The following is a 27,661-nucleotide window of genomic DNA, read 5'->3' as shown; positions in this document are numbered from 1 at the left end:
TTATACTGCACGCTATAACCGCCGAGTGTTGCACTTGCAGTTTGTTGTGCTTTTCGCAATCAACTATTCTGTGCAGAGTTGTGGGTTGTTAGGTAGCCTATATTGTAGTGATGACTCCTCTAACATCTGCACCCACAACCTGTGTTCAGGCTAATGATGTCTGCATCGCTTTGTCCGTGGCATATCCTGGTGTTCAGCCACCATCGTATCCATGGGCACCGTTAAGCAGTGGTCAGAACCTTTTCCCTGTGGCCTTGGGCTCCCTGGGCCCCGGGGTTTATCTGTTTGATTGCTACTTTTCACTTAAATTATAATGCTATCTGTCCGTGGTTCAACCTAAGACATTCCTATCTCCATCCTTAGATTCAGGTAGGGGCTGCTATGGGAAACGTGTGCACCTGGGTCTCCCTCCCATTCGGTGGTCTGACTACTTCCGTACACTTCCCTGCATGTTGTGGTGTGATCTTGTCATGATTCCTGCCCCTCATGTCCCCAGCCCTCCAAGATGTCAGGCTGGAGCCAGGCCACGATCACCTACATGTCCATCAAGGGCCTCTCCATCCCTCCAAAGACCCACTTGGAGTCAGACGTGGCGCTTGTGGCACCAGACTCACTTCCTCTCATAAGATAACATTGGGGATTGGACTTGTAGTGCATTGATGGGGACAAGATGGATGCCCCCACATAGTTTGGTTCCCAGAACTGCATGTGCAGTCTAGTCTTTTGGGTGTGGTTCAGCCTAGAGACACCTGGGATACCCAGAGACTGTTTAAGCCACGCCCAAGCTGAGAAACATGCTTTGTATTTTCTGCACCTGCAGTGTGACACTCACTGTTTGGATCGGTCTCCAGTAGGCCCTGCATCTTTCTTCTGCTGTTCTTCTACTATTCCGCGGGCATCTTCGGCGGTGTCATTCCGATCCCGGCACGCCGCTTCCTAAGGAAAAGGGAAAAGAACAGAAAAAAAGGCATTAGTAAGCATTCAGCAAATCTTCGCTTATTTTTAAAGACTGTACGAGCTTCAAACGCTTACCTGAATCCCAGCCGCTCTGGGGGAACTCTGTCTCCGGAACTTCTCATCCATCTGCAAGAGGGAAAAAACACTCCAGGTTAGCATGGAAACATCTAGAGGCGCCGCATACCGTGCTTACTCACCGCATTTCTTCTTCATAACCGGCATCCATGCTGAAAACGTCGCGGTACCTAAGACACAGAAAAAGAACTCAGTTCAATACAAATACAAAAGGGTCGCATCGCGCTCTCACTCACCTTCAGTGCTACTCTTCTCAGCAGCGCGTCGCCATCCCCGGGCGCTGGCCATCATCTAAGGAAGGAAAGGAACGAAGTTAGAGAACTGTTCAAAAGACTCATTATACTTACCTGTCGGACTCTTGCCAGTGAAGTAATTAGGCAGCAACGAGCCCGCATCAGTCAAAGCGCCACTGCGCTGAAAGCAGGACGGAGAGCACACTTTCCAATAAAACAAGGTGAGTTGTGGATCAAAGGGAAGGGTTGGACCCCGGGGAAGAAGGGGTTCAAGCACACAAAGACAATAGGGAGTTAAACCCTACCAATCCTGTGTTTCAGGCCCAGTCTCCAGTCGAGTAGACTCCAGGGAAGGGTTTGAGGTCATAAGAGGTCAGAACAGGCTGAGTGACGTCCCCGTGGATAACAGGTGAGCGTTACAGATCTACTCACCAATCTTGACATCTGTGTTAATTCCGTGTGGTGTGGGTGTTGCTCATTCGCTTTTGTCTGTTACTGAATTATAACGTAACTTGTTATCTCGCATATTTTAATGTGTATATTTGATTATAAAATGGCTACTGAAATATATTCTTTCATTCTGTCATTTACCTAGCTATATTCTACCGTTCTGCACATGCCATAGTTTCCATTTCCTGTATGATGGATTCTTCAATCAACATTGAACGATAATAATCAATGACGATCGCCAGGGACCAATATGTCCTTTGGTGGTCGCACCAATAAGAAGTCACCCTGTCAAAGTTTATGATGTGAAAACGAGCTGATGTGAAAGTGTTGCATTTGAAAGTGAAATGACTCCTTATCTTCTGAATAATGAAACACCATGTGCACTCAAAAAAAGAATCGGCGATGGAGCTGAAGGACAAAAGGAAGTGAGAAGAAATGAAACAAAGGGATTAATCGATAGCTGAACACAATCAGCGTTTCATGAGGAACTTATAAAAAAATATTTGAAGCATGCAATGTGTGCTAGCTATAACTTCTATTGGCTAAATAAATAATTATCTTTGTGGCCATAATCTTCTGTTTTGAGCCTTATGTGAAAAATAAAGGTACCTGTAACATTGCAGACTATTGTTTTTTTCTTCTCCTATTTGTGAAAAGAAAGAAAAGTTTTGCGCTGTGAGGTGTATGTGTTTATCTTCCTGGTTTTGCGTTAGGTAAAGTTATGGCGTGGGTGATGTAACGTTTTATTGAGACGCCACCCTCAACACGGGGAGTTCCTTCCGTCCCGACTCAAGGAGTCCTGCAACAAACTATTTAACAGATTCTTTTCTTTAGCTCTATCTCAGACACATCATGCCCCTTGGATCCCTCCCCCTGAGCTAACAATGAGCCAAGAACCAGGCCGGTGTACAGGAAATATATTGGTATTTCTTTAAATAAAAGTAATAGAAATTAGAACGAAAATGTCAAACACCACTTTATCCGTGACTCACCATTAATTTCACTTCAAGACATAATTAAACTGAGTGGTGTAATTTTTATTTTCCTGCATGCTTAAAAAGCTAGCAGTAGGATTTCAAGATGGGTACAAAGACATATGGCAATTATAATTTTACCCTTACGTTTGGTTTAAAATAATCAGGGTGATTTAGCGGTTTGTTTCCCAGATCCCTCCCCCTTTGCTTTGGTCTATGCTGGGGAAGTAGGACAGAAAAGTTGGGCTGATAAAGAACAAAGACACCCCTCTTCCCTAAAGAAGTCGGGGTCAGCTGGACAAAAAGGATTATCCAATTAAATTAAAGGCTATAGTTTTCAGCCAAGCTGGCAAGTGAGCTCTGTTAATTTCGAATTTTAACAAAATTCACGCCGAAGTGTTCTGCCAAATGGGGAATAAAATTTATATTTTTAGTTGAATAGGCTAAGGACCGACACAGTTTTGCCACCCCCCTGCCCACTATAAAGGGAAAGGATTCAAGGCTAGCAGACTCCCCCCACCTTTTGGTTTCCCAGGGCTCAGTTCTACTTACACAGAGAGCCTCTGTTTAAAGTTCATGAAAGCCAGCTGCATCTCAGGACACTCTGGAAAGAAAGGGCAGGGGTCTGGTCACTCCACTCTCAAAGATGGCCTCCCGCTCTCCACCATAGGACCCAGTCAGCTTTGACAGCTCTACCCAGATGCACTCTCAGCAATCTCTTCTGGTGTTTCCTTACAGCTGTCGGATGGTAAGTTTCAGCAGCCCTCTGCCCGTCTCCTGTTCCTGTCTGACTGTCTCTCCTCGTAGTGCAGTCCCCCTTATTTAGCAACAATGACACCACCAATTTTACAAACTTGGGGAAGAACCCTGCAATAATTCCCACAACTCGTATTGGACAGTTACCCTTCTCTCTCCTACCAAAGCCAGCCTCCAAGTCAGGATTGGTTTAGTGGGCTGGAGCAACATATGGCAATTCACCCGTGTAATCGCCATTTGCTCTCCTTTCAAATTTGTGGCCAAAACTAGTTATGTATCACAACTTCATAATTTGAATATCAACTGCCATAATGTACATATTTTCTGATTCAGCTAATCATGGGGAATTAGATATGCCGACCACCAAGTCTGTACCATGTAGCATGGCCATGTGGCACTTTTCTGCTGTTGCCATAAAAAGAAGAACTGTTATGAATATGTAAGTTATTACCCATATCCCAAATTTTATTCTCCACCCGTCCACCAACTCTCACATTTGGAACATGTTCAGATCAGCCAGAATTCTAGTTTAACTGGCCATTACAGGTATCTGAGCCACAGGTGGAGGAATTTTACAACACTACAATTGCCTGGAAATTGTATAAACAATGGTACATAAAGGAAATCAGTACGGGCTATGGTTGCTGAGAAAAAGGCCTAAATGATAATAGTTCTTTTAAATTGATTGTAAATCTTCATGTGGGCAAATGGCCCTCCCTTTGTTTTCTGGCCATTTGTTTTCACTGGGTCAGCCTGCACCCATAGTTTTGTTTTTCTTTTCAGTCACTTTGTGTTGGTTGTTGCCCCATTTTCACACATATTGGTCCTGCTCCAGCCAAGGGGAACGTCTCCTGCAGTCAATACCTTCAGAGCCAGCAGGTCTGGAGAACAATACATTTTGACACTTTTAGCAGGACATTTTTATTGCAGTTGATAATTAAATGTGTCATCCAGAATGGCAGAGGGGGATTTCTTTTTGAAGTGTCCCTCAGCCAGCAAAAAGGTTTATCTTGGGCTGACATTTTTCCATGAAAACTAAGTGGCTTTTCAAATGTCACTGGTGCTTTGTATGTGAAGCATAATATAGCTTGCTTTTTTTCAACCCGCACATCATGTTTTTTCTTGACATTTTTCTGTGAGCAGTGATACGTTTTCACATTTAAACTGCTTTTATTTGTACACACCTGTGCAAGATGTTTTTGTGTCATTGTTTAGAAATCCTGATTTCCATGTGTAAGGGATCTTTGATTCCTTTTTTGTTTGTGAATTAAAATGCTGCTTTTCCTTTGGTAATGACAGGAAGGCCCCTTTTCCACATGGGTCTTCAATTTTTCTTGAAAAAGAAACCCCGGGCAAGCCGTTTTGGATCAGTGTTTAAAATCCTGCTGTTCATGTGAAAGGGATGACCGAGTATGTTGGGCTACGCTGACCACGAAAGTCATGAAAATAGGTGGACCATATCATTTAGACAAGTGATGTCAGTTTGATGGGCGGGCGTTATATATTCTTGTTGCGAGGGCATTTGAAGTTAGGGTGATGTATTAATGGATACGATTAGCCCAACACATTGTTTTTCGCAAGGAAAATTAAGGTAAGATTCATAGTAATTTCTTTTAAGATTGTTTACAGTATCCTCAAAAATACATGCCTCATAGATTGGGACAATAACATTTCTGTGCAAACCTCCCCTTTTCAGTTCAGAGCACTGAAATGCGATCTTTAGGAAGTCTGATGTCAACAGATTATCCTGAAGAAAGTGATATTCCCCAAAAAACATATTTAGACGTAAAAACAAGGTTGGGATTCAAGATGATAGGTCAAGTGGAAAGTTGTGTCTTTAGGCCTATCTGGAAAATTAGGAAGCACAATTTTATAAAGTAGATCAGAGGCCTGTGGGTTTATCTGGTAAGGGAAGGTCACCACGGTGGAGAGCTAGAATACAACGGGGAGCCCCTTTTATTTCCACATCTAATTGTACCTGCCCTACCCAACTGTCCTCCCTGGAACTTACTTTCTCCACATTCCACAACAGCATTCAACCAAATGGTCCACCCTAGAGTCTCAGCCTTCCTCCCACACACATTTCCCTATAACAAGAATAAGTCACAACCAAGTCCTTATGGCGCACCAGTCAGCCAAGCAAGGAGCTGGCACTAACTTTCTTTGTGTCTTATTGTAACTAACATTGTTCCGCCTGGTCTTGGGCATCACAGTTATCTGGACCCTCCAGCTTTGATAATATGTCAACGTCCAAAACAGGATATGAAGTAATGACATTCCCACCTACATCAGGTAGGAGCAAGAGCTGTAGCATGGGTTCATGTAAAACCCCAATTCTGTCTTGTTTGTGACACCTAATAGTTTGGCGCTTGCCCCACTTGGTTGCATCCTCAAGTTCAATTGTCGTCCTCCAGAGCCTTTTCACCCTCCCCCTTTCACACACAAGTGTGACCCTTGCCACCACATCTGGGATTCATTACCCTCACTCTGTTGCCATCTTTCAGACTCAACGTTCCCACAGATATCTTTTCATAGTACCACTAGCTATGCATCTCCTGACACCCTTCTGCTCATCTCGCAATTCCCTCCAATCCATGGATCTGGACACTCCGAACCACTCTAGAGCTTGCTAGTCTGCTGGCTTGCAGCCCTTCAGAGTTGCAAATGAAGTTATGCCCCTTGAAGAGTGTGGCGTGGTGTGATAGGTTCACACCATGTCTCATCAAGATTTGCAAATCCAGTATGTTCTGCAGCATTGGATCTTGCATAGATTCACATATTGTGAATATCCCCCCTCAGGTTGGGAATCCTTGGTAACAGAGCAGTTTAAACTTAAACTGAAAATGGTCAGTCACTTTTGTGCTCTATCCTACTGCTCACAGCCAATAGGAACACCCCGCTTAGTGCCTCCCCTGTTGGCCATCTTCAGATTAGTGTATGGAGTCTTCATAAATCCTCTCATTAACTTTTCTATGAATAAAATTGGAATTTAACAACTTTTCTATGAAATATATATAGTTTTTTCTGTCTACTCGACTGCCGTTGTTGGCGTCGACAGTGCTACCAGCGTGGAATGTGTCTGCTGCTGGTAATCTTTGACGAAGTTTTGTCTGTTGGGCCTACCTAATGCTGGAATCCATTAGGAAAAGCCTGTTCAAGGCCTGCGCCAGCTGTGTACTGAAGAATGTCTACATGGATGATCATCACAACGACTGCCTCTACTGCCTTGATCCACACCAGGACATCCAGGACTGCAAAATCTGCCAGCCGTCCTCCAACATGACGCTGAGCGATCAGCACCATCGTCTCATCGCATGTGTCGAGGACGTTGGCAGGGTCTCTGACTCTGCTTCAATACAGAGTTGTGCCTTGTTAGGGCGGGGCAGGACGGCCCGCGAACCACCTCTAGTAAGAGGGCTAGGTTGCATGAAGTGCAGGCCCCGAGCAAGAAGAGGCAGAAAGATGCTCCAGTGATGAGGCCAGATCCTTGCACAAAGACTGGTCTTCACCAAAGGTCAGTGCCCAAAGGGTGTGGACAGCGGATGAGAGCCAGGTCCTTTTCCATCATCCCAGGGAGGTAATGTCTTAGTCATGGTGGCCACGTTTCACCTTCAATGTCGAAAAAACAGGCTTGTCACCGAAATCGGCAATGAGGCCATCATTGTTGATGACCAGCCTCCCTCCAGGTTGTCTTCCCCAAGGCCATCGACGCTGTCTGACTGCACACCATCAATTAAGCAGTCTACGGCCACGACAGTCAACAAAGTCATCAGCGGCCACGACTACCATGTCATTGACCACTACCATGACTACTGCATCATCGACAAAAATGTCAATGGCCACGACCACAAGGATCGCGTCAACAGCATCTACGTCCACAGCTGTGATACCCTCGTTGACTGGCAAAAGTGGTTCCTCTCATACTATTGTTGCCATTGCCATTGCCACTAGTGTCTCAGACACAAACACCAGCACAGGGTCTGCATTGACGGCCCATCCAGGGGCATCATTCCCAAACCTTGGGGTGGCCTTGCTGCTGGGTGGTGTGGTGCCAGAGCCAAGTCTATCCCAATCGGATGTGGAGGAAGCCGGGGAGGAGGCCATTCTGTCACCGTCGTTATTGCCAGAACGCAGGATATCGCCTCCCAGAGGTTCTCTAGCGCAGAGAGCAGCGCAGGAAATCTATCATGTCTATCCCGATGTTGGAAGATGTCTGGGAGGATGGCCTCATCACCTTGGCCCATCCCTCAACTCCCCTGATAATAAAGACTAGTTCGACAAAAAGAACAGAGCCCCAGAGAGCGCTGCCACCTGCCTTCGCACCCAATCCACACCAGAATCTGTAGTCTCGGCGGTTGCCAGGAAAGGGTTGGCTGACCCTTCGGCATCCTGCTCCTCCTTCCCACCTGCCCCTTCCCCCAGACAAGGAAGGCCAACCCCTTGACACTTTCAGTAAGAAGATTATTACCACTGCAGCCCTGGCTATCAAGGCGGCTAATGCGATGGCCATACTCGTTAAGATCGCAAGCTGTGGTACAAGTTGAGTCCCTTGCTGGAGTTCCTGCCAGATGACAAAAAGCAAGAGGCCTTGGACAGCTTCCATGAAGGCGAGTTGGCGTCAGACCATGCCATTAATGTCTCTGTGGACATTGCCGACACTGGTTTTCGCCAGCTGTCCTACGTAGGCAGGGTTGACTCAAGGCTACATATTTTCCACCCAATTTCCAGTACAGGTTTGTGGATATGCCCTTTGACAAATCTGCCCTTTTTGGAAATCAAGTGGATGAGGCTTTACAGTCTATAAAAATGGACACAGAAACCACTGGCTCCTTGGGCTGACTACAGAAAAGGCGCCAGTCATTTTCTTCCGGAAAATGGTGCTATGGCAGGACTTTGTGGGATAACTGCACCACTTACCAGTCTTCCTACTCCTACAAACCCTGTACTCACCAGGGGACCAGTACAGTAAAAAGTCCAACTCCTATAGGGGTTTGCAGCGATGAGGTGGCTCCTCCCAGTCTAGGGGCTAGTCTGGCAAACAAGCATGACCAGCCCACGGCCAGGTCCTCCCACTTCAGCCCCCCTGTGGGAGGACAACTGTCCAGGTTCATGAAAGAATTGACGCACATCACGGCCGACAAATGGGTGCTATCCCTCCTCGAGCAGGGCCACTCACTGGAGTTCATGGACTATCCACTGACATTCCTCCCGCACACAAACCAGAGAAGTTGCAACACCTCTTGCTTCAGGAAGTGAGAGCGCTACAGCAGAAGGGCACAGTGGAAAAGGTTCCCAAGGACAAGCTGGGCACAGGAGTATACACCTGCTAAGGAGAAAGTCTCTGCACAACAAGTCAGGGGGTTGGAGCCCCATATTAGATCTGAGGATGCTCAGCAAGTTCCTAAAGGTGCAAACATTCTGCCTGGCCATGCTACAGCAGGTGTTGTCCGAGCTACAACAAGGAGATTTCTTGGTATCCCTCGACTTTCACATCCCTATTTGCCTCTCATACCGGCACTACCTATGCTTCGTGGTGGCAAGAGTACATTATCAGTTCAAGGTCCTTCCATTCGGATTGCAATCTGCTCCGCGGGTGTTTACCAAATGCCTTGCACCACTGGTGGCTCACCTGTGGTGGAGGGGCATTCTCGTCTACCTTTATCTGGATGACTGGTTTGTAAGAGCCCCCTCTTATCTGCTGGTAGAAACCAACACCACCACCACCACCATACAGTGTCTACAACAACTGGGTTTCTCCAACTTTCGAAAGTCGTGCCTGGATCCATCTAAAAAAGCACTCTATGTTGGAGCAAGGCTCGACACCCAAACCTGCAGCGCCAGACCCTTGGGGGGAAAAGGGTGGCAGCTCTTTCTTCTACACAAGGTGCGCTGACTCAACAGCGCCTGGGTAATGCCAGTTCGCAACTACAAATCCCTGCTGGAAAAAGTTGTCATCATGCATCCCATTGATCACCAACTGCCGGTTACACATGAGACTGGTGCAGGAATTCCTGGATCCGAGCCTCAGGGTCCTCGGACAACTGCATTGCTTGAACAGCGGTTTTCAGACAAAGCCTTCACTGGTGGTCAGTGAGGGAACATTTGGTTCAGGTCGATCCCTTCAGGTTGCCGGACCATCAGACCACCATCAAACCGGGTGCTTCACTGTAGGGCTGGGGCACCCACTGACAGGACCAACACACCAGGGGCCTTTGGTCGAAGGAGGAAAAGAGCCAGCACATAAACCTGCTGTAGCTATGAGTAATATTTTGGACCCCAAAGTCTTTTCTTGCCCTCCAGAGGGGAATGGTGGTACAAATGTACACCAATAACACAACATCAATGTTTTATATCTGCAGGCAAGGAGGAACAAGGTCCCCACCGCTTTCCAGGGAGGCCCAAGCCCTGTGGCATTGGGCTCTATAGAAGGGCATGTTTCTCATTCCTCTTCAACTACCAGTAATTCAGAACACTCTGACAGACTCCCTCAGCAGGGAGTTATGGTCTTGCCACGAGTGGGAACTGCACAATGACCAGCTTCACTTGTTGTTTCAAAAGTGGGACACCCTAGAGATTGATCTCTGTGACACCCATCATGACAACCGTTGCTGCAAGACCTTTGCCAGCCGCTTCCCCCTTCCGGAAAGCTTGGGGGACGCCTTTGCGTTTCCATGGGAAGGGACTTTTCTTTATGCATTTCCCCTGATTCCTCTGGTGCCTCAAGTCCTCCACACCTTCAGACTGTATTGGTACAAACTGATATTAGTGGCCCGGGCATGACTGAGACCGTTTTGGTACTCCGACCTCCTCGCTCACTCTTTGGCAACACTGATCAAGGGGCTCCCATGCCAGTCGCTCCTGTCCAGGAATCCGGGAGTGGTACTGTACCACAACCCGGGCTCTCTCAATCTGACAGCCTGGCTCCTGTGTTCCTAGAATTTGGGGCTCTGTCATTTCCGCAAGATTTCCAGGCAATCCTGGATAGGGCTAGGGCTCCGTCCAACTTGAAATGCTACAAGAGCAAGTGGAAGCATTTTCTTGTATGGTACTAAAACAAATGACTGCGACTTCAGACCATCCAACCGGAGGATCTGCTGCCAAATCTGTTGTCCCCGGCTCAGTCTGGCTTAACGCATTCTTCCATTAAGGTGAACCTAGCAACAATCTCCCTGTATAACCGCACTGCAGGGGTGCCATTCCTGCGGTCTCACCGGCTTGTGCAGTAATTTTTGCGTGGGTTGTTCCAGTCTTTCCCACCTGTCCGTCGCCCTGCTCCAGCATGGGAGCTCAATGTTTTACTCGCAAGACTCATGAAACCACCGTTGGAACCCATGCACCGAGCATCTATTAAGCATCTTTTTCCTGGAAAACTGAATACTTCATCCAGGTGAGTGGGGAAGATCCAGGCATTTTCCGTAATACCGCCCTATTTAATGTTTCACAAGGAGAAGGCTGTCCTACGTACCAACTCAACATTCGTGTCAAAGGTGCCATCTGCTTTCCACCTAAATAAGCAGGTGGTTCTGCCTGTATCATTTGGCACACCAACACCTCCAGCGGAGCGATGACTGCACATGCTGGCAGTGGTGCACACCCTCAAGTACTATGTGGTGCGTACTAAGTCCTTCCGTACAACAGATCAACTGTTTGTTTCATTTGGACCTTCTGGGCCTCGGAAGGCTCTCTCAAAGTCCTCCATTGCAAGATGGATTGCTGCCTGCATCTCGTTCTGCCATCCACAAGCCGGAAGACCGCTTCCTGACAGGCCCTCAAGCTCACTCTACCAGAGCAGTAGCTGCAACCACTGCTTTTCTCGCTGGAATTCCGCTGCCTGACATCTCCCGCACAGCCACCTCGAGATCAGTGCATACATTCACCAGGTGTCGACAGACATTCTGCGTAAGAGTCTAGTGTCGGCCAGTGGGTTCTGCAGAACCTTTTTGCGTGAGGTGGGTAAGTCTCCAGTGGGTAAGTTATGCTGTGAGCTTGCTTCCGTCATCAGTGTTGTTGTAATACTAGTTAGTAATCTATTCACAGTATATGAATCTATGAAAGATCCAATGCTGGAGAAGGAATTAGTTACTTACCTGTAACTCCAGTTGTCCAGCATTAGTATCTTTCATAGATTCACATGCAACCCTCCCACTTACCCTGCATGGCTCATCTTTTGGCTCTTAAAGCCACTTACGAGTGCTGTCAAATCTGAAGATGGCCAACAGGGGAGAAGCTATGGGATGTTCTTATTGGCTGTGAGCAGTATGACTCAAAATGATTATGATAGAACACAAAAGTGACTGACAGTTTTCAGTTTAAGTTTAAGCTGCTCTGTTACCGAGGATTCCCAGCCTGACCACAGCGAATATTCAGAGCATGTGAATCTATGAAAGATACCAATGCTGAAAACTGGAATTACAGGTCAGTAACTTATTCCTACTTGATAATTGGAGTGTTCACTTAACCACTACTCCTCCACGCCGCCATCTTTTTGCTGTGCTTTTTTGTGCCTCTACTCTACTCTTGATTCTTTAGAGGTCTTGGGCATAGCGGGCTTAACCGCCGCTGAAGCTCCCAAAACCCTTGACATTCATCACATGTTTTACCACCCAAATAATTTATACAGACAACAATACTTAGACAGGAAGAAACATGATCACTTTATTAGTGTCAACCTAACGAGTGGTTCGAGCCTTGCTCAGGCCACAAGTGTTCCCGGAATACCAAATAAAACTCCCTGGGTGGCCCCTCCCCATTCCCAGGGTTTCACAAAACGGTGCCTTCTCTTTGGTTTGGCATATTTCCGGGTGACATTCGTCACTTTTGGTCTTTATTTCTCCTCTGTAGTGTCACAGCGCTAAGTCCATGCAGAGGTCTGGGGCACAAACAGTGGTGCAGGACCCCCCTTTTCTGCAACAATGTTCACCATGCATTGCAGAAGCGACAGACCGTGTGGCTTGCCCCCCTTTTGCAGGGGACGCTGCTGCCAGCAGAAAGGCTAATGAGGTCCTTGTGGAGCATACACGGGTTAAACTCCTCCTCTGCGAGAGTGCAGTTTGTGGCACATGGCTCAGAAGGCACAAGGTGACTCCTTATTTGGCACCCCTCGTGGTCTCCACGGAGTAGGGTGATGCATCCTCTTCGTCCCAAGGCAACTGCACTAGGTAGATTATTAAAGGAGTGCTAAAGGACACTTTTCTCTCGCCCTCTGTGGCCGAAGGCTGGTGGCGCTCATTAGTCATTGGATTGTGGTGGCTTGGCCTTTTCTTCTTTTATTTTCCTCTCAATGCTGGAGCACGAAGGAAGGAAGAGGCACAGATATCCGTTAAACTCCTTGAGAGCTGAGTGATTAAGCAAGGGATTGAGTGAAAGGGCCGCAAATCGCGAAAGGTCGCCTTCTGGCAGGGGACCTCTTCGCTCTCGTTTCAGGCGGGAACTAGTATGTAAGGTATCCTGGGTCTGCACCATTAGCCACTGTCCTCCTATTCCTAACAGGTACTTTTTGTATCTAAGTCAAGTAAAGTCTGTTGTTCCGTGCCCCTGCTGGGACACTACCAAAGGTAGCCTTTTGTGGACAAATGGTCAGTCAGGTAAGTGGTTGCTTTCTTAAAATGTTGGGCATTGATTTTTGCCACAGGAAGTGTTTTTGAATGTTAAAGCCGGCAATGTATACATCAAGCTCCCACTGACTACACCACCACTGTGAGAAAAAATATTGTTAGGCAAGATTATATGCAGTACTCATTGAGTGCACTACAACAACCCTGATCTCCTGGGGGCAGGGACCCAACCTTTGGTATAAGTCTGCACTACACAGGTCGGTAGTGTGTGGAGCAGCCAGGCTTATCTCAAGTCGGGTCAATGTGAGTTGTAGGGGAGTTACACAGAGATTCACAGTGACAAGTATTCAAATAAACTCTTGCACACAAGGTTTCTTGATAAAACTATTATTCATTTATTTATCAGTCAGTTAGAATAAGCCCTCTTCAGAAGGGAGCAATATTAAACACCACACAAATATACTTAAAAAATACACACTCTTAGTTATCTAAATCAGCAAGTACCCATTTGGGATGACTCACAGGCACTACCTACACCTTCAGGTGACTTCAATAGCTAGGGTGCTGTTGACATTAATATATCACTGTTGCATTTAGAATATTCTGAGGAGTAGTGTTAAATAGAAGAGGGTTCCTAATAAAACAAGTATTAATACAGTTATTCTTAATTAGGTAAGTACTTTCCATACAACCCCCCAATGCAAAGTCAGTTAACCCTTTCCTGGAAGGAAGGCAAAACACATAAGCAGAAGAGCGAAGAGTCATTCAGGGAGCCTAGGCCAGCCAATGTTAAGTTAGCAAAAGTCGAGGGGAGCTGAAGCACTTCTTGCAGTTAAGTAGAAAGTCTTTTCCAATGTTTACAAAGTCGTGGTAGAATAGAAGAAAATCAAAGTAGGGCCACACGCTGATTAGGCTTGTGAAGTAAAGAAGCTGACAGCAACTCTACACATGCAACCAAGCAAGTCTCCAACAGGGACAAGTGGCTACACAACAAGAGGTAAGTTCTCTTAGACTTTACAGCACCTTTAGGTTGAAGATAATGTGCAGCAGATGACTTCTGTTCCTGTGCTGCTCTGCAGATCTCGCTGTTCCCGGGCCTCAGTCGTGGGGACGAGAGGAAGGACTTCTGGGGACTCCTGCACTGCAATGGGTCAGTCACCGCCTGTAACCGGCAAACTTCAAACAAGTGGCTGTTCGGTGTTTCAGCACCTCGCATCTACCACAAATAGCAACACTGCGGTTCCTGGCTGTTGAGAGGAGCTTTCCTTGTGTCTGCGGTGCTGCACTCTGTTGAGGAGGCTCAGGCTTGGTCAGTATTGCTTCCTGGGAGTCCAGAGGATCTTCCTGGAGCTCTTGGCCAGCTTAAAAGCAACACACATGAACTGGTGTTCCTCTCCCTGGCTGTCCGGTTCCAGCAGCGACTGCAGTGGATACTCGACCAGCTTTGTGAGGATGTCCAGGTGGCTTACTTGGGAGTTGATTGGTCCCACCAACTCAAAGGGAGAAGTCGTCCTTGCGGGAACTTCTCTGTCGATACGAATTCGGAGTTTCAGCAAAGCAGCAGGGCTTCGCCAGGCAAACCAGTGGTCCAGGAGTTGCAGCAGGCGTCTCTTCAAGTTCTTCTTCGGATTCCTACATCCAGTGGTTGACTCAGCCTTCCAAGCCAAAAAGCCTTGCCTTTTATGCAGCTTGCTCCCATTCGTTCCAGTCTAGCTGTCAGTCACCCAGCAGGGTGGCTGTCCTTGCCGGCCAGCCAGCCAGCCAATCGCCTAAGAGTGCATTCCTGTCTCCTAGGAGACTATGCACAGTGAGTTTCGGGCACCTCCCTTGCTTCCTGCCCCCGCCAGACACCCTGGAGCAAGAGGCAAAACGAACAAAGGGACCAAACCTGGTTTGGCACACAGAGTAAATCTCAAGAAGGACCTTGCACAAAGAAATGGTGAAAAAAGAAGACCGGGCCATTTTGACAAAAATGGCACCCATGGGTGCTTTATCGTGGCTGCAAACGCAGCCTGTGGTAAAATCCCATAATGGTAGTAAAATGTAAACCATTGCCACCAGCCATTCATTGAGGAAAGGGTAACAAAAATGTTACATGAGAAGCTAGACAAAGGGGATATTAAGTAACCCCTCCAGTACCCTATTGTAAGATAGTGTGTGCTGGGTCTAGAAAGTTACAAATGTAAGTAAAGTCAATTTATCTTTACTGCTCTGGGAAGCAGTAGTTTATCCCAGAGAAGGTATTTAAACCTTTGGGAAATCTGAAAGACTTCCCTGTGCCACTGCACTGAAGGTGCTGTGTGTCACAATGTAAAAGATGTCTATGGAGTTTGTCAGAATCCACAACCAAAAGAAACAGAGTTCAAAATCGCATTAAAATACATTAGAGAGTGGGAAAAGGGTCTCACTCTCTCCAGGTTAAATAAACCAAGTCCTCAAAATCCAGCAAAGTTGCTGGGGGTCTCTAAGGTAGAGGGAATCAGCACATTTCTGAGAATTCTCCCTAACACATATTGACATGTACATTGAACATGCTTTATATCTTGAAATGCACTTTTCACATTTTTCTACCATTTTACATTTCCGTGCTCAGAAACGCGTCTTTTTACACTGGCATTGGAGTCTGTATCTTTTGTTTTACATTGAATTTGACCAAGTACTGGACAAAATAACACCTTTCCCACATGACCCCAAATGTAGGTGAGGTTATATCAATCATTGCGGAGACATCCTCTCCACTACTGATTCCAGTCCTGGAAGCCACATCGTGATATTTCTATATTGTACTCATTTCTGGATGCCACCTTTGCGGGTGGTGTTAAGCATATCTGTTCTATTGTATCTGTGGTCTGGAGGCCTCCTCTTTAGCATTGTGTCAGTTCTGGAGCTCTCATTTTGAGTACTCTTTTCAATTCTGGATGTCACCTGCAGTGTCTGTGTCACTTTCTAGACTTCACATGTAGGTTGCTGTAGTTAAGTTTGAGTATAAGAAAATATAGTTCTATTGGCAAAATAATGTATGTATGAGTTCCCAATTATTTCCCTAATTGAGCTATTGGATGGGCTCATAATGACATCACCACTAAGTCTAAGCGGCACGCAGCTGCAGCACAGCGCCCATTCAACTGACCTAACCAGCTCTCTCATGGCTCTTGTTGTGGCCCGCTCCCGGGTTACCGGAGCGGGCCACGCAGATGTCAGGATCACCCGACCAGGACCATTGGGGGCTGTGTTCACACAGCTGCTGGATCACAGGGACCACTCTGTGAGCTCCGGATCACCAGTGTCAACCACGTGGGCTGGGGGCACCCAGCTCACTGTAGCCCCACCTCTGGGTGCACCCAGGCCGGGGCTGCACATTCAGCCATGATCACATGGCCCATGCAGTCAAGGGGGACGGTGTTGCCCAACAGGGGAACCGTCCTTGTGCAGGGCCCCGTCCTTGGGCCTCCTGCACGCAGTGTGGGGCCAGCATGGTGCCTGGAAGAACGACACCGGAGTCAGCTTATGATCGACTGACGAGCCGGAAAGGGCTCAACCTTTTTATTTACTTGGTCACATGGTTAGCCCCATGTGACCATGACACATGTACTGGGAGCTACCATGTCCCCCAGAAGGGGTGACATGCAACACTCCTCCTTTTTCATAACAACAAAACAAACTCAAAAAACACAGCACACTTCACACAATAATACTAATACTATAAATCCTACTAGTTTTCCCACCATTAGGGGGCCAGGTTGTCCACGAGTGATGGTCTGGGCTGGTGAGTTACTGGTGACATATTCGAAATTCCCCCTCCAGGCACATCCCTTTATTAACGTGGGTGAGTGGGCCTTGTCCCACTGACACCACCCCACCATTCACCCCTGGCACCCTTTACTACAACAACCCCCAAACACATGAACACAGTTACACTCAATACTTGGGCTGGGCCAGTGTAGGTCTGCAGACTCCCAGCCTCTGTGTACACACTCGTGGGGTCCACAGGGTACCAATCCGACCTCCGCTGAGGTGCTGCCAGGGCAGTCAAGAGTTCAAAGGCCGGTAAAGCCGCACCTGGGTGCCCCAGGGGCCACATCGACCTAGTCCTTGGCTACTGGTAGCTGGATGTCAGATGAACACACAGTGCAGGGCAGGCACCAACACATCTGGAAACACCAGGGGCCACGTTCATAGATGCGGTAGGCTCACCATTGCATGGTATTGGCGGCCTGGTGACAAACAGCTCCTTTCACTTCCCCTCCTACTCCGGGGCCGCTGGCAATGAACACTGGTGACCGGGTGTCTGAGCCAGTTAGCCTCCTTTGCCAGGAGTCTCTGTGAGGTGGGAGGGCGCACAAGCATTCGTAAGAGCTGCACCCTCCTGATGGTTCCTCTTAGTGAAATCGATAAGCTCTATGAGGAGTGAACTGATGGGCATGTGGGTCATCCTCTCGTGCCCCCGAACTGATGGGCGTTCTAAGCTGGTGGACGATGCTATTCACAGGTCCCTCTCCTTTGTTGCTGTGGGGGGGGGGGGTCACGGGGCAATATGGCTTCCCTCGCCAGGGCACACCTAGTTTGCCTACTCATATGTTCACGTGAATGCCTCCCCACTCCGGCTGACACTCCAGGCGGCCTGGGGACTACAGCTCTCTTGAATGGCCACTGCCATAGGCATGGGTCATCCTTATGCCCCCCCCCACTGGGCGATAGCAGCGCCCCCTCGTGGTAACAAGTGGAGGATGGCTGCTGGATGTAATGCTCTGGTTGCCACCCCTTATCTTGATGGGGTGGGCTGGGTACCTGCAGCTCCTCTGTTGGGGTCGCCGCTGGCCCTATTTTCCATCTTCCTCATGGACACTCTGCCTTTTTTTTTCCATTCACGCCCCAGGCCCCGGCATGCCTGGGACTTGTTGGGCAATACCCCTCCATCCCGGCACCACCGCAGGCCTTGCCTTCCTTTTGCCGTTTTGTTTTAAAACGTTCCGGAGCAAAGTTTCCACACTTTTTTTTTTCCATCGCGGGCCCAGGTGATGATGGGCTCGCCTTGCATCTGAATCCTTTGTTCCCGTTCCGCAGGCTCCGGGGCCCCCCGGCAGCATCCCCCTCTGGGAGAGGCCAGCCTCGGCGCTCCCGCTAGAGCGGCATGCGAACGGGCTCGCTACAGCTGTTCGGAGGCCCCCCGGACACCTCACCTCCATAGTTGGCTCCTCGGAGCGAGCACCTCGTCCTGTGGTGCGGGTCTCATTGTGTTGCGGCCATGCCCCCTCTCACCGCGGCCGCTGTTCTTGGTTCCTTTGTTGGGCAGCCACTGCCACCACACACACTTGGCCACAGCTGTTCACTCAGCCGGTGTCGCGCTGCCGATGCTGCCTCCTCTCCATCAGCAGCTGACGCTGCATACCTTCCTGCGGGCACTGCGTGGCCCGTGCCCATGGGCAGCACGGGGGTACTGGGCCACCCGCAGAGCCGCCTCCTCTTCAGCAGCTGATGCTGCATTCCATCCTGCGGATGCCAGGTGGCCCGTGCCCATAAGCAGCACGGGGCCCTGGGCCACCCGCAGAGCAGCCGACGCCGCCTTCAGACACACACACACACGGGCTTCCCACAGCCCGCAAGCTCCAGCACGCAGGGCTGGACCAGCCCTCGTCGCCACAGGCTGTATAGTGTGGGCTTCTCCTTGCTCTTGTTTCCTACCTCCTATACTATGGAATGACTTACAGACAGATTTGTTGTGGAAAAATTATTGGCCGTAGGCATTTATTTTCTACAGAAAATAACACAAACAAGAATCATGATAACAACATGTGTCTGTGCTTTTGGGCACACCGTGTCCAGGGTTAGCGATGCCAGCCTTCTCCTTGGTCAGTCTCGGTTACCCTCGGGCATCCGTTCCTGGACACGTGCCGCCACACCTGAGTGGGCGTTGCCTCGGCCGCTCAGATTCCCCCCAAAAGTACCCGTGTCTGCGTCCCCTCTCCTCTAATGCCTTCAAATTAGTGTCTGCAAAATGCCCCATCCTATGTTCTATGTGGTATTATTGTTGACATGAAAATCTCTGTTTCCCTCAGCCTGAGATCCCTTTAGATCCCCTGTTAACCTTCCCTCTTTCCAGGCCATCCCCTGTTACAGTATTCCGGTCTACTGGCTCCCTTATTCTACAGGCCCTTTTAATATGCTATCGCATCTTTTTTATCTGCCCCTTCAACCTAGCCCCAACCCTTCAACTCATACTATTATTAGCGGGCTGTTTGTTGGGTTTATTACCCCTGCTATTTTCGCGGTAGCTGCGTCTAGATGTGCTGCCTCCCAATTTTTACCTTTTCCCTTTGGCAAAAAAAACCCTTCCAAGGATTCACATATTTTTTGTTGTTGACCCTTCCCTTCCCTTCATTTTTTTTTTTTTTTTACACCCGTCTAAAAATTTACATTCTGCACATGCTTTCTGCATTGCTTACCCGTTTCGTAACTTTTTTGTGCTTTCCTGCCCAGGTTTCCCTTGACTCGCCCTGTTTCCTTTAGTTTTACTTATCTCTCAGATATCTTTTTGTTGCTAACCTTCCCTTCTCCTCCAATGGAACCCATGCCTTTAACGGTGTGGGTGTTTATTTTCCTGCCATACCTGTGGCCATAATCTCCTTTTTCAGTCAACCTTATGGCTAACGTCTTCATTAATTCCGGTGCTTATTCGTGGAACCCATGATTTTCCTGGTATGGGCGTTTTATTTCCTGCCATACACGTGGCCATATTTTCTTTTCCAGTCAGCCTTTCTGGCTAACCTTTTCATTCTTTCCGGTGCTTATCCTTGGGACCCATGCCTTTTTCGGTATGGGCGTTGTTTTCCTCTGCCATACATGTGGCCATATTTTCCTTTCCCAGACGGCCTTATGGCTAACCTTTTCATTCTTTCCGGTGCTTACTCTTGGGACCCATGCCTTTTCCGGTATGGGCGTTATTTTCCTGCCATACACGTGGCCATCTTTTCCTTTTCCAGTCAGCCTTTATGGCTAACCTTTTCTTTCTTTCCGGTGCTTACTCTTGGGACCCATGCCATTTCCGGTATGGGCGTTATTTTCCTGCCATACACGTGGCCATCTTTTCCTTTTCCAGTCAGCCTTATGGCTAACCTTTTCACTCTTTCCGGTGCTTCTACGTGGAACCCATGCCTTTCCAGGTATGGGCGTTATTTTCCCCTGCTTTATGCGTGACCATATTTGCCTTCCCCTAGTCAGCCTTATGGCTAACCTTTTCACTCTTTCAGGTGCCTACTCGTGGAACCCATGCCTTCCCTGGTGTGGGCGTTCTCTGCCGTACGATTGCCTACTGTTGCCCCAGAGCCATCTTTTCTTCCTGGTTGATAGGCGATTGCCGTATGACTGTTCTTATTGAACACTTTGGAATTCCCCCTTTTCTGCCCTTCTGCTTATGCTCCATGCTCCCAGCTATGTTTTTCCGATATCTCCCCTGCCACGCCCTTGTGCCGTTGTTGGGTGGTATGTTACTTTCCTACTCTGCCGTCCTCTCTGTGTCCCCTATTGACTGCCCCAAAGGTATTGTTCCCCTGACCTCAAACGATTCCTTGTCGTTGTTAACGTATCCCCTGTTGTCCCTGTTTTTGTTTCTATCATTATTTTCCCGTTATTCCTGTTGCCCTCCTGAACTGTGGACCCTGTGGTCCCCTTTATCTTTTAATCCGTTAAACATGTACCGATTAAAACTCTCCTCGTCCCACCCTCTGTACGGGTAACCTTTCATTTCCTTCTCACTCCCTCTCGTATTCCTTTCATGCACCCCCCCAATGCTTTGTATACCTGCAAAACCCTTGTTGCTAAGTTTACAATGCCACTCCATCCTCTGGGTATTGTTGCAATACCGTCGGTGCCTTTTGAGGGGTGTGTCCCGTATCCCCTGGGTCACCTCGTGGAAATGGACCTGCCCCTGCACTCTTGCCTGCCCATTCTACGCCAAAGCCCTTAACTCTCTCCTTAACTATTACTCCTTTCCGTTTTACCCATGCTTCCTGGGTATCCCAATGTTCCCCCCTGCTGCTCTCTTCTTTGGATGTGACATTTTAACAAATTTCTTCTTTTTTTTATTTTTTTTTTATTACCTTTTCTGTTGGTTTTCTTTTGCCTCTTCTTAGGCTCCTCCGGCTGTTCTTGTGGCCCACCTGCCACCTCTCTCGCCCCCTTCTGGCCTTGCGGTATAGTTGCCTCCTCTTCGCTGCTGTTGGACTCCTCTAGTAGCAAAGGCGACATTGCCCGTGCCTTCTCCTCCTTCTGCATCAGCTCTAGCACCCACAGTGCTCCATATTCCTTTTCTGCTTTTTTAGCTCCTGGTAGCACCCCTTGACCATCCCCCTGCGTGATGGGTACCCCGCTGCCTGTCGTGCCTAAACCAACAGCTCCCTGACCACCTCCAGCCCCTTCTGCCCTGGTCTTCTTCTGTCCATCTTTGCGTATTACCCCCCTTCCATCTCACCCAAGCTTTTAAATGTTCTCTTTCCCTCATCTTCGCTACTCACCTCCTCGTCGGATGTTACTGCTGGTTGCTCGGCCCTGCGGTTTTTTCATCTTTTCTCTTTACCCTCTTTAGCTCTGGGCGACTTACCCTGAACCGTTATGCATTCTTTCAACATTTTGACAATTTTTTTTTTTTTTTCCAATGTTATTATCAATTTTTTCCTTACCTTTTTGTTGGTCTTCTTTTGCTTTGTCTTGGGCTCCTCCGGCTGTTCCTGTGGCCCCTCTGCTACTTCCCTCGCCCGTTTCTGGCCTTGTGGTATTATTGCCTCATCTTCGCTGCGGCTGGACTCCTCTAGTAGCAAAGGTGACATTGCCCTTGCCTTCTCCTCCTTCTGCATCAGGACCAGTACCCATTGTGCTCCATATTCCTTTTCTGCTTTTTAAGGTCTTGTCCTCTCCACAGCAATTCTGTTTACTGCCACTCTAAAGCTAGGAGTGCCAATTCTGCATCATTCTGATGCTTGTAAAAATGACCACAACAAAAACGACACACCAATCGTGGGCCCATATTCTTAGTAACTCTAAAGCTGTGAGTACCAATTCTGCATCAATCTCAATGGGGGGCATGTTGTACAAAAGAGCTCACCTGTTGTGCTTAAACTGTCACTACATTGTTTTGGATTAAGTGCCGGATTCAATTAAAGGGGAATTAATGAGCTGCTTAAACCAGCACCGCGCTGGTGATTGGCGGGGGGCTCGTTAGCCTGTCTCGTGGCTCCGCTTTCGGCGATGGGCCGGTGCTATCGTATGTCTAAATCCATCTGCCTGCCCCGCCATCTCCTCTGGGATGTCCTGCAACGTGACCTGTGGGGAACGCGGCATGCCATGCACAGAGGGCAGTTTGTTTAACGCGGGTGGCTTAGGCAGTTGCCACAGCCAACGCGGTTTGTTTGGGCTTTTCACATTGCTGCGCACAGTGTTTACGAAAAACAGAAGTGTTTAAATGGCGCGATTCCTCACACCGCCGTGCAATATTACAATGCATGGCCCATGCTCCACGAGGCCTGCACGATTCATTGGGCCTCCGTGCCGGCTGGTGCACAAAACACCTGCTGTCCGTCCCCCTGTGCGAAAAGCTGGGAAAGCGATGCAACATAAATGCACGGTACTGATGAGATAGATCAGTAAGTTAAGAGGTCCGATCTCTACGCGCAATAAGTACAGTCACCAGTTCAGCTGCTCCACGGGGCCGACTCAGCCCTTCATTCTTTCAAGACTGATACATTTTGCACCAATTGTCACGGGGTTTAGACGCTCTTTATCAAACTATTATTAAAAGGCAGAGATATATCCCAGCATAAATAATTCACAGATGCAGAAAAAACATGTTGGCCCAGTGAGTATTTAGAAATTACTGACAGGTGGGGGTGGCTCTGCTACTGAATATAAACTTGAGGACAAACATAAGCCTAATCCGCATGTCTATAATTGGCAGCAGATTTGTTTGCAACACGTTCTTATGACACAGAGAAGGCGGTCCTTTTTGAAACCCATGTTAAAGCTGACTGCAAACCCACCATTGTGTTGACACGCGCACAAGTAGCCGGCCTCGGGGGAAACAATTGCCCGGAGCTCTGGAAGACCACTTGGGAACAAGGGGCTCTTGGTAGTTTCTGGAACAGCCAAGCATTTAGAAGAGAACAAGCATTTTACAGTGCTCGACATACAAACGAGGGCTGGTTCGGTGCCAGCAGGATGCCCGGGGAAAACATGCACTCTTGAGAGTGCGCCAACCCGGCCGAGTGCCTTCCATAACCAACCCCTCTGATCGGTAGAAATACACCTGATAGATTTTCAAACACCCCCAGGAAAGTATGCCGAAGCTTTGCCGTGGCCCTTTCCAAGCACACCGTTAGAAGTGTACATCTAAATTAAAGGAACTTGCTCAGTTCAGCTCTACACGCGGACTGGCTGAAATGACTTGAATATTACCTTAACAGGAATCGCTGATCTGCATAGAAGGCAGCCAACAAAAGACATTGGAATTACCACGTCTGTATGGGAAATGGTCTGTACATTTAAAATACAGATTAAAATGCCAAGAAATGAGTTCAATAAATACTTCCACCCTGCTCAGCCCACTATACCCCAGGAGTGACACTTACAGCTGGCATCCCGGTGCATCCCGGGACTTGCAGTTCCTATTTTGTGAATATTCACTAAAGATCCTGGTATTGAAAGTGCTGCTGTTGGGTAACACTCCCGAAATTGGCAGAAGAGGTCACACAATGCAGCGTTCCCAATGGCACCGATGTGGACGGGCAGCTTGACTTCAGGCTCCTGCCCTCAATGTTTCTCGCTTCCCGGTGGGCTTCTAGGTCCTGTTCCTGCCGCTCCTGTCAAGCCAGTGCCACGCCAAACGGGCTGTTTCGTGGGTGCCGCCCACAGCTCCTTCCTTCTAGACCCTCCGCCCGTTGCTCCAGACGCCGCTGCAGTCCTCTCAGCTGTAGTGGGAAAGAAAGAAAAAAGACACGAAAAGCCCGCAGAGGCAAAACGCTTCCTTCTCCTTTGCCCAGGTCCCAAGACGCCTACCCGTACGAGGTGAGCGTCTTGCCTGGTTTGTTTTTCTACCTTGTCCTTTGGCCATACTTATACCCCCTCTGTCCTTTTGTTATTCTCCTGGGGGCCGGGCCCTGCCCAGCCCCCCTGCAGGTTTCCCCTCACACCTTGCCTGTTGTTGGGGGCCGTTGCCTGGCAACGCTGGGGCAGTGGCGCCAACTGGCTGCCCCTCCCCATGTTTCTTCGCGCCATCTCGCCCCCACCCCGCGCCGAACCCCCCAGGCCCTCTATCGGGCCGTACTTTGCACGGCCCGGGGACTGGGGCATTGTTGTGGCCCGCTCCTGGGTCAATGGAGCGGGCCACGCAGATGTCGGGATCACTCGACCGGGACCATTGGGGGCTGCATTCACAGGGACCACCCTGTGAGCTCCGCATCACCAGAGTCAACCATGTGGGCTGGGGGCACCCAGGCCGGGGCTGCACATTCAGCCATGATCACATGGCCCGTGCAGTCAAGGGGGACGGTGTTGCCCAGCAGTGGCACCGTCCTCGTGCAGGGCCCCGTCCTTGGGCCTCCTGCACGCGGTGTGGCACCAGCATTGTTCCTGGAAGAACGACACCGGAGTCAGCTTATGATCGACTGACGAGTCGAAAACGGCTTGTCCTTTTTATTTACTTGGTCGCATGGTTAGCCCCATGTGACCATGACACATGTCACATTGACGTCTCCATAGCTTCAAAGGTGGCAGGCGTTTGGGGAGAAAGGGAAGTACGTAAGGGAACGGGAAGTGACGGGCGGGGGAGGCGGGGCAAGGGGCAGAGTTACTTGATACTTGAATAAAGCAGACGTGTGTTGCAGACCTCTGCGTCCGCCTATTCTTTCATTCGCCATGCGCCCCCATGCAGGCCTACCCCACGCCCTGACAACACATATCCTGGGAGCTACCATGTCCCCCAGAAGGGGTGACATGCAACAGCTCTGTCAATTTCCAACCAAAACTACACAATGACAAGTGAAGCTAAAATATATATAGATGTGTTGTAGTCTAAATTACAGCTAGCTGTCGATATGGATACCTTGACTTTACAGTAAGAACCGTTGACACCTGTAAAGCAATAGTCGGATTGGCTCAAAAACAAGTTCTTCGTGCCCTCGGAAAATCACACCGAAACTATCCTGTGCTGTGCCCGCTTCTCAATACCGACAAGCAACATTTCCTTTGCCACAAAAATAATACCCAGGGAGCCACAAACCTGCCCAACAGGGACAAGAGCCAACCTCCAACAAGCTGGCAGGCAAGGAAAGTCTTTCTAAGTATGTGCTCCGGCGCCAGCTCTTCTTTCCTGAAAACCCCTGCAAAGTGAAACCAACAAGAGAAGAACAAGCCAGCACCCCCCCCCCCCCCAGTGGGCAGGACTGCACGTCATGTGACCTGGTCAATAGCGGGTGCGTTCAAGAAACAGTGTTCATGTGAACATCATTTCTGCATGCGGTGCACAAGCTTCACAGTACATGGTATATAAAGCTCCTAATACATAATGTATCTATTTCAACATCAGTGAAGAGAATACACATTTTAATGTAAAAAGTTTCTTTTTACTATAGAGTTTATAATACAATTTCGGTTTAGAGTATATCTTCATGTACTAGATTAATTTTAATATACCAATGTGCGTAGTTTAGTATGTAGTTTAAGCTATTTCTCTATAGAACGTGTTATTTCTAATAACTTTATTGGTTTAATCCAGGGATCTAATTTCCCCTCAGATTAGGGCATCAAATTGAACAAATAATTTTTGTAGACTTTGGTCATTTTGACCCTTGTGTGATATTTCTGGTTATGAACAATTACAAATGTTTGTGTTTTTCTGTTCGTATCAGCGCAATGAGCTTTCTCAGATTATTGAAAGATTTTGTATGAATATTTTATCAGATGTAATAATTTCCGTACTCCTCAGCAGCAGAGATACCAATTTTAAACTTCTCTTGCAAGCACAGAGCTTCTGAATACATCAGAACTTTGGGAAATGTATAGTACTGTTGTTAATGTCATTGGGGTGAAAGAATGTAATGGACTATGTCATTCAAATATTCGGAGACAAAGCTGCAAACTGTCTCCATGCTGCGAGGCAATCACACTTTGTCTACCCTGAGAACTGTCCATCTTTTTATCCAAGAGCTGTACTTGAACTATCTGACTCTGTGTTCACGATATAGCACAATAGGGCTGTCCTTTCTCATGCTATAGCATGATAGTATGCACATGAAGGTCTGGGAGTCCCTCTACCTGCACGAACACTGCCCATTGACCTGTTCTTGGGTGGATGGCCCCCAGGAAAGTCTCAACCATGCTTTAGCTCACTGCGCTTTTCACAGATTTGCATATCAGTCTTTGTCCCACCAAAAGGCAGTCCAGCACCAAAATGCTAGGCAAATCTCCTCAGAACAAGAGTACCAACAGCAACACCAGACACGTTTCGGCCTAGCCGGGCCTCATCAGTGAGGTGGAGCTGTTAAGGATTTCAATCAGGCGACACACACACAGTGGTCTCGGCCTAGTATGTAGTGCCTAACTGCAGTGCTTTTCTCCTTATTTATGTGGATTCAATTTTGGAATGATACACCACTCATATCACAGCGCCTTTTCAAATACCCTGGGTCACAATGGACCATGAACCAGGCTGGTTGGTCAAATGCAATATTTATTTATTTATTAAAATTCAAAAGAACTCACACACTTTTAATATAGGGCAGCAATCACCAATGGAGTGATGGTTACAAATGAGAATGTGAGCAATGCACTGAGTTTGACTTTTTAGTGGAGTACATACACTGCACAGCAGAATAGGAGCACTTTTGATTTAGGACAGATAGCACTCAAGTTAGGATTTCCCTCTGCAAAGTTCCCTCAACCCACAAATAATTAATTCTGAATGAAGATAAGGAAGCAGCAGGTGATCAGGAATAAGAAGCTGAAAACGGAATAAAAATCTGACCTTCCCTCGCCAAATAAGAGTGAAAAACGGATTTGAAACCCTTGCAATGGTGTTAAAAAGGACACTCGGAAATGGATGAATAAAATAATGAATGTGTGCAAAAACCTTGAAACAAATGCAGTTCCTCACTAAAGCAACAATGCAAAGATCCCAACAATCACAAGCAATGGATTAGCAAGAGCATACAGTATGAAAAATGAATGGATGATTTAAAACAGTTTACAATCAAAATGACACGTTGGAAACTTTGCAAATATTTCAGTTTTCCATGTAAATTTACTAAAACGGTTTCTTTGAAAAACAGGTGAAATATTGTAAATCGCAATGCGGTTTTTGTGTTGGGGTGTAGCTGTAAATCACAGGTACACTATGGAAGTGAAAGTAAGTCTGTAGCTGGTAATTTGAATGAGCTGCAAGACCTAAGAAGGTGCATTTTGAGTAAATGAAGGCACGAAAAATGAAAGAAAATCAGTTGTGACAAGGATAGTTTTACTCTACACTAGAGTATTCAGGCTAGGCCACCAGAGAGGGACACAGTAAGCTCCAGGGTTGATTCGCGAGTTCAACCCCCTCGCCCCAGCGCCCACCCTGGAGGAACCGGTCCGATCACTCGAAATAGGAGGAAAAGTTTAGGATTTCACAAGACAAAATTAC

The sequence above is a fragment of the Ambystoma mexicanum genome, chromosome 1p, assembly GCF_040938575.1.
Source record: "Ambystoma mexicanum isolate Mex_15411 chromosome 1p, UKY_AmexF1_1, whole genome shotgun sequence".
Lineage (NCBI taxonomy): Eukaryota > Metazoa > Chordata > Amphibia > Caudata > Ambystomatidae > Ambystoma > Ambystoma mexicanum.
Note: the sequence above shows the minus strand (reverse complement) of the source record.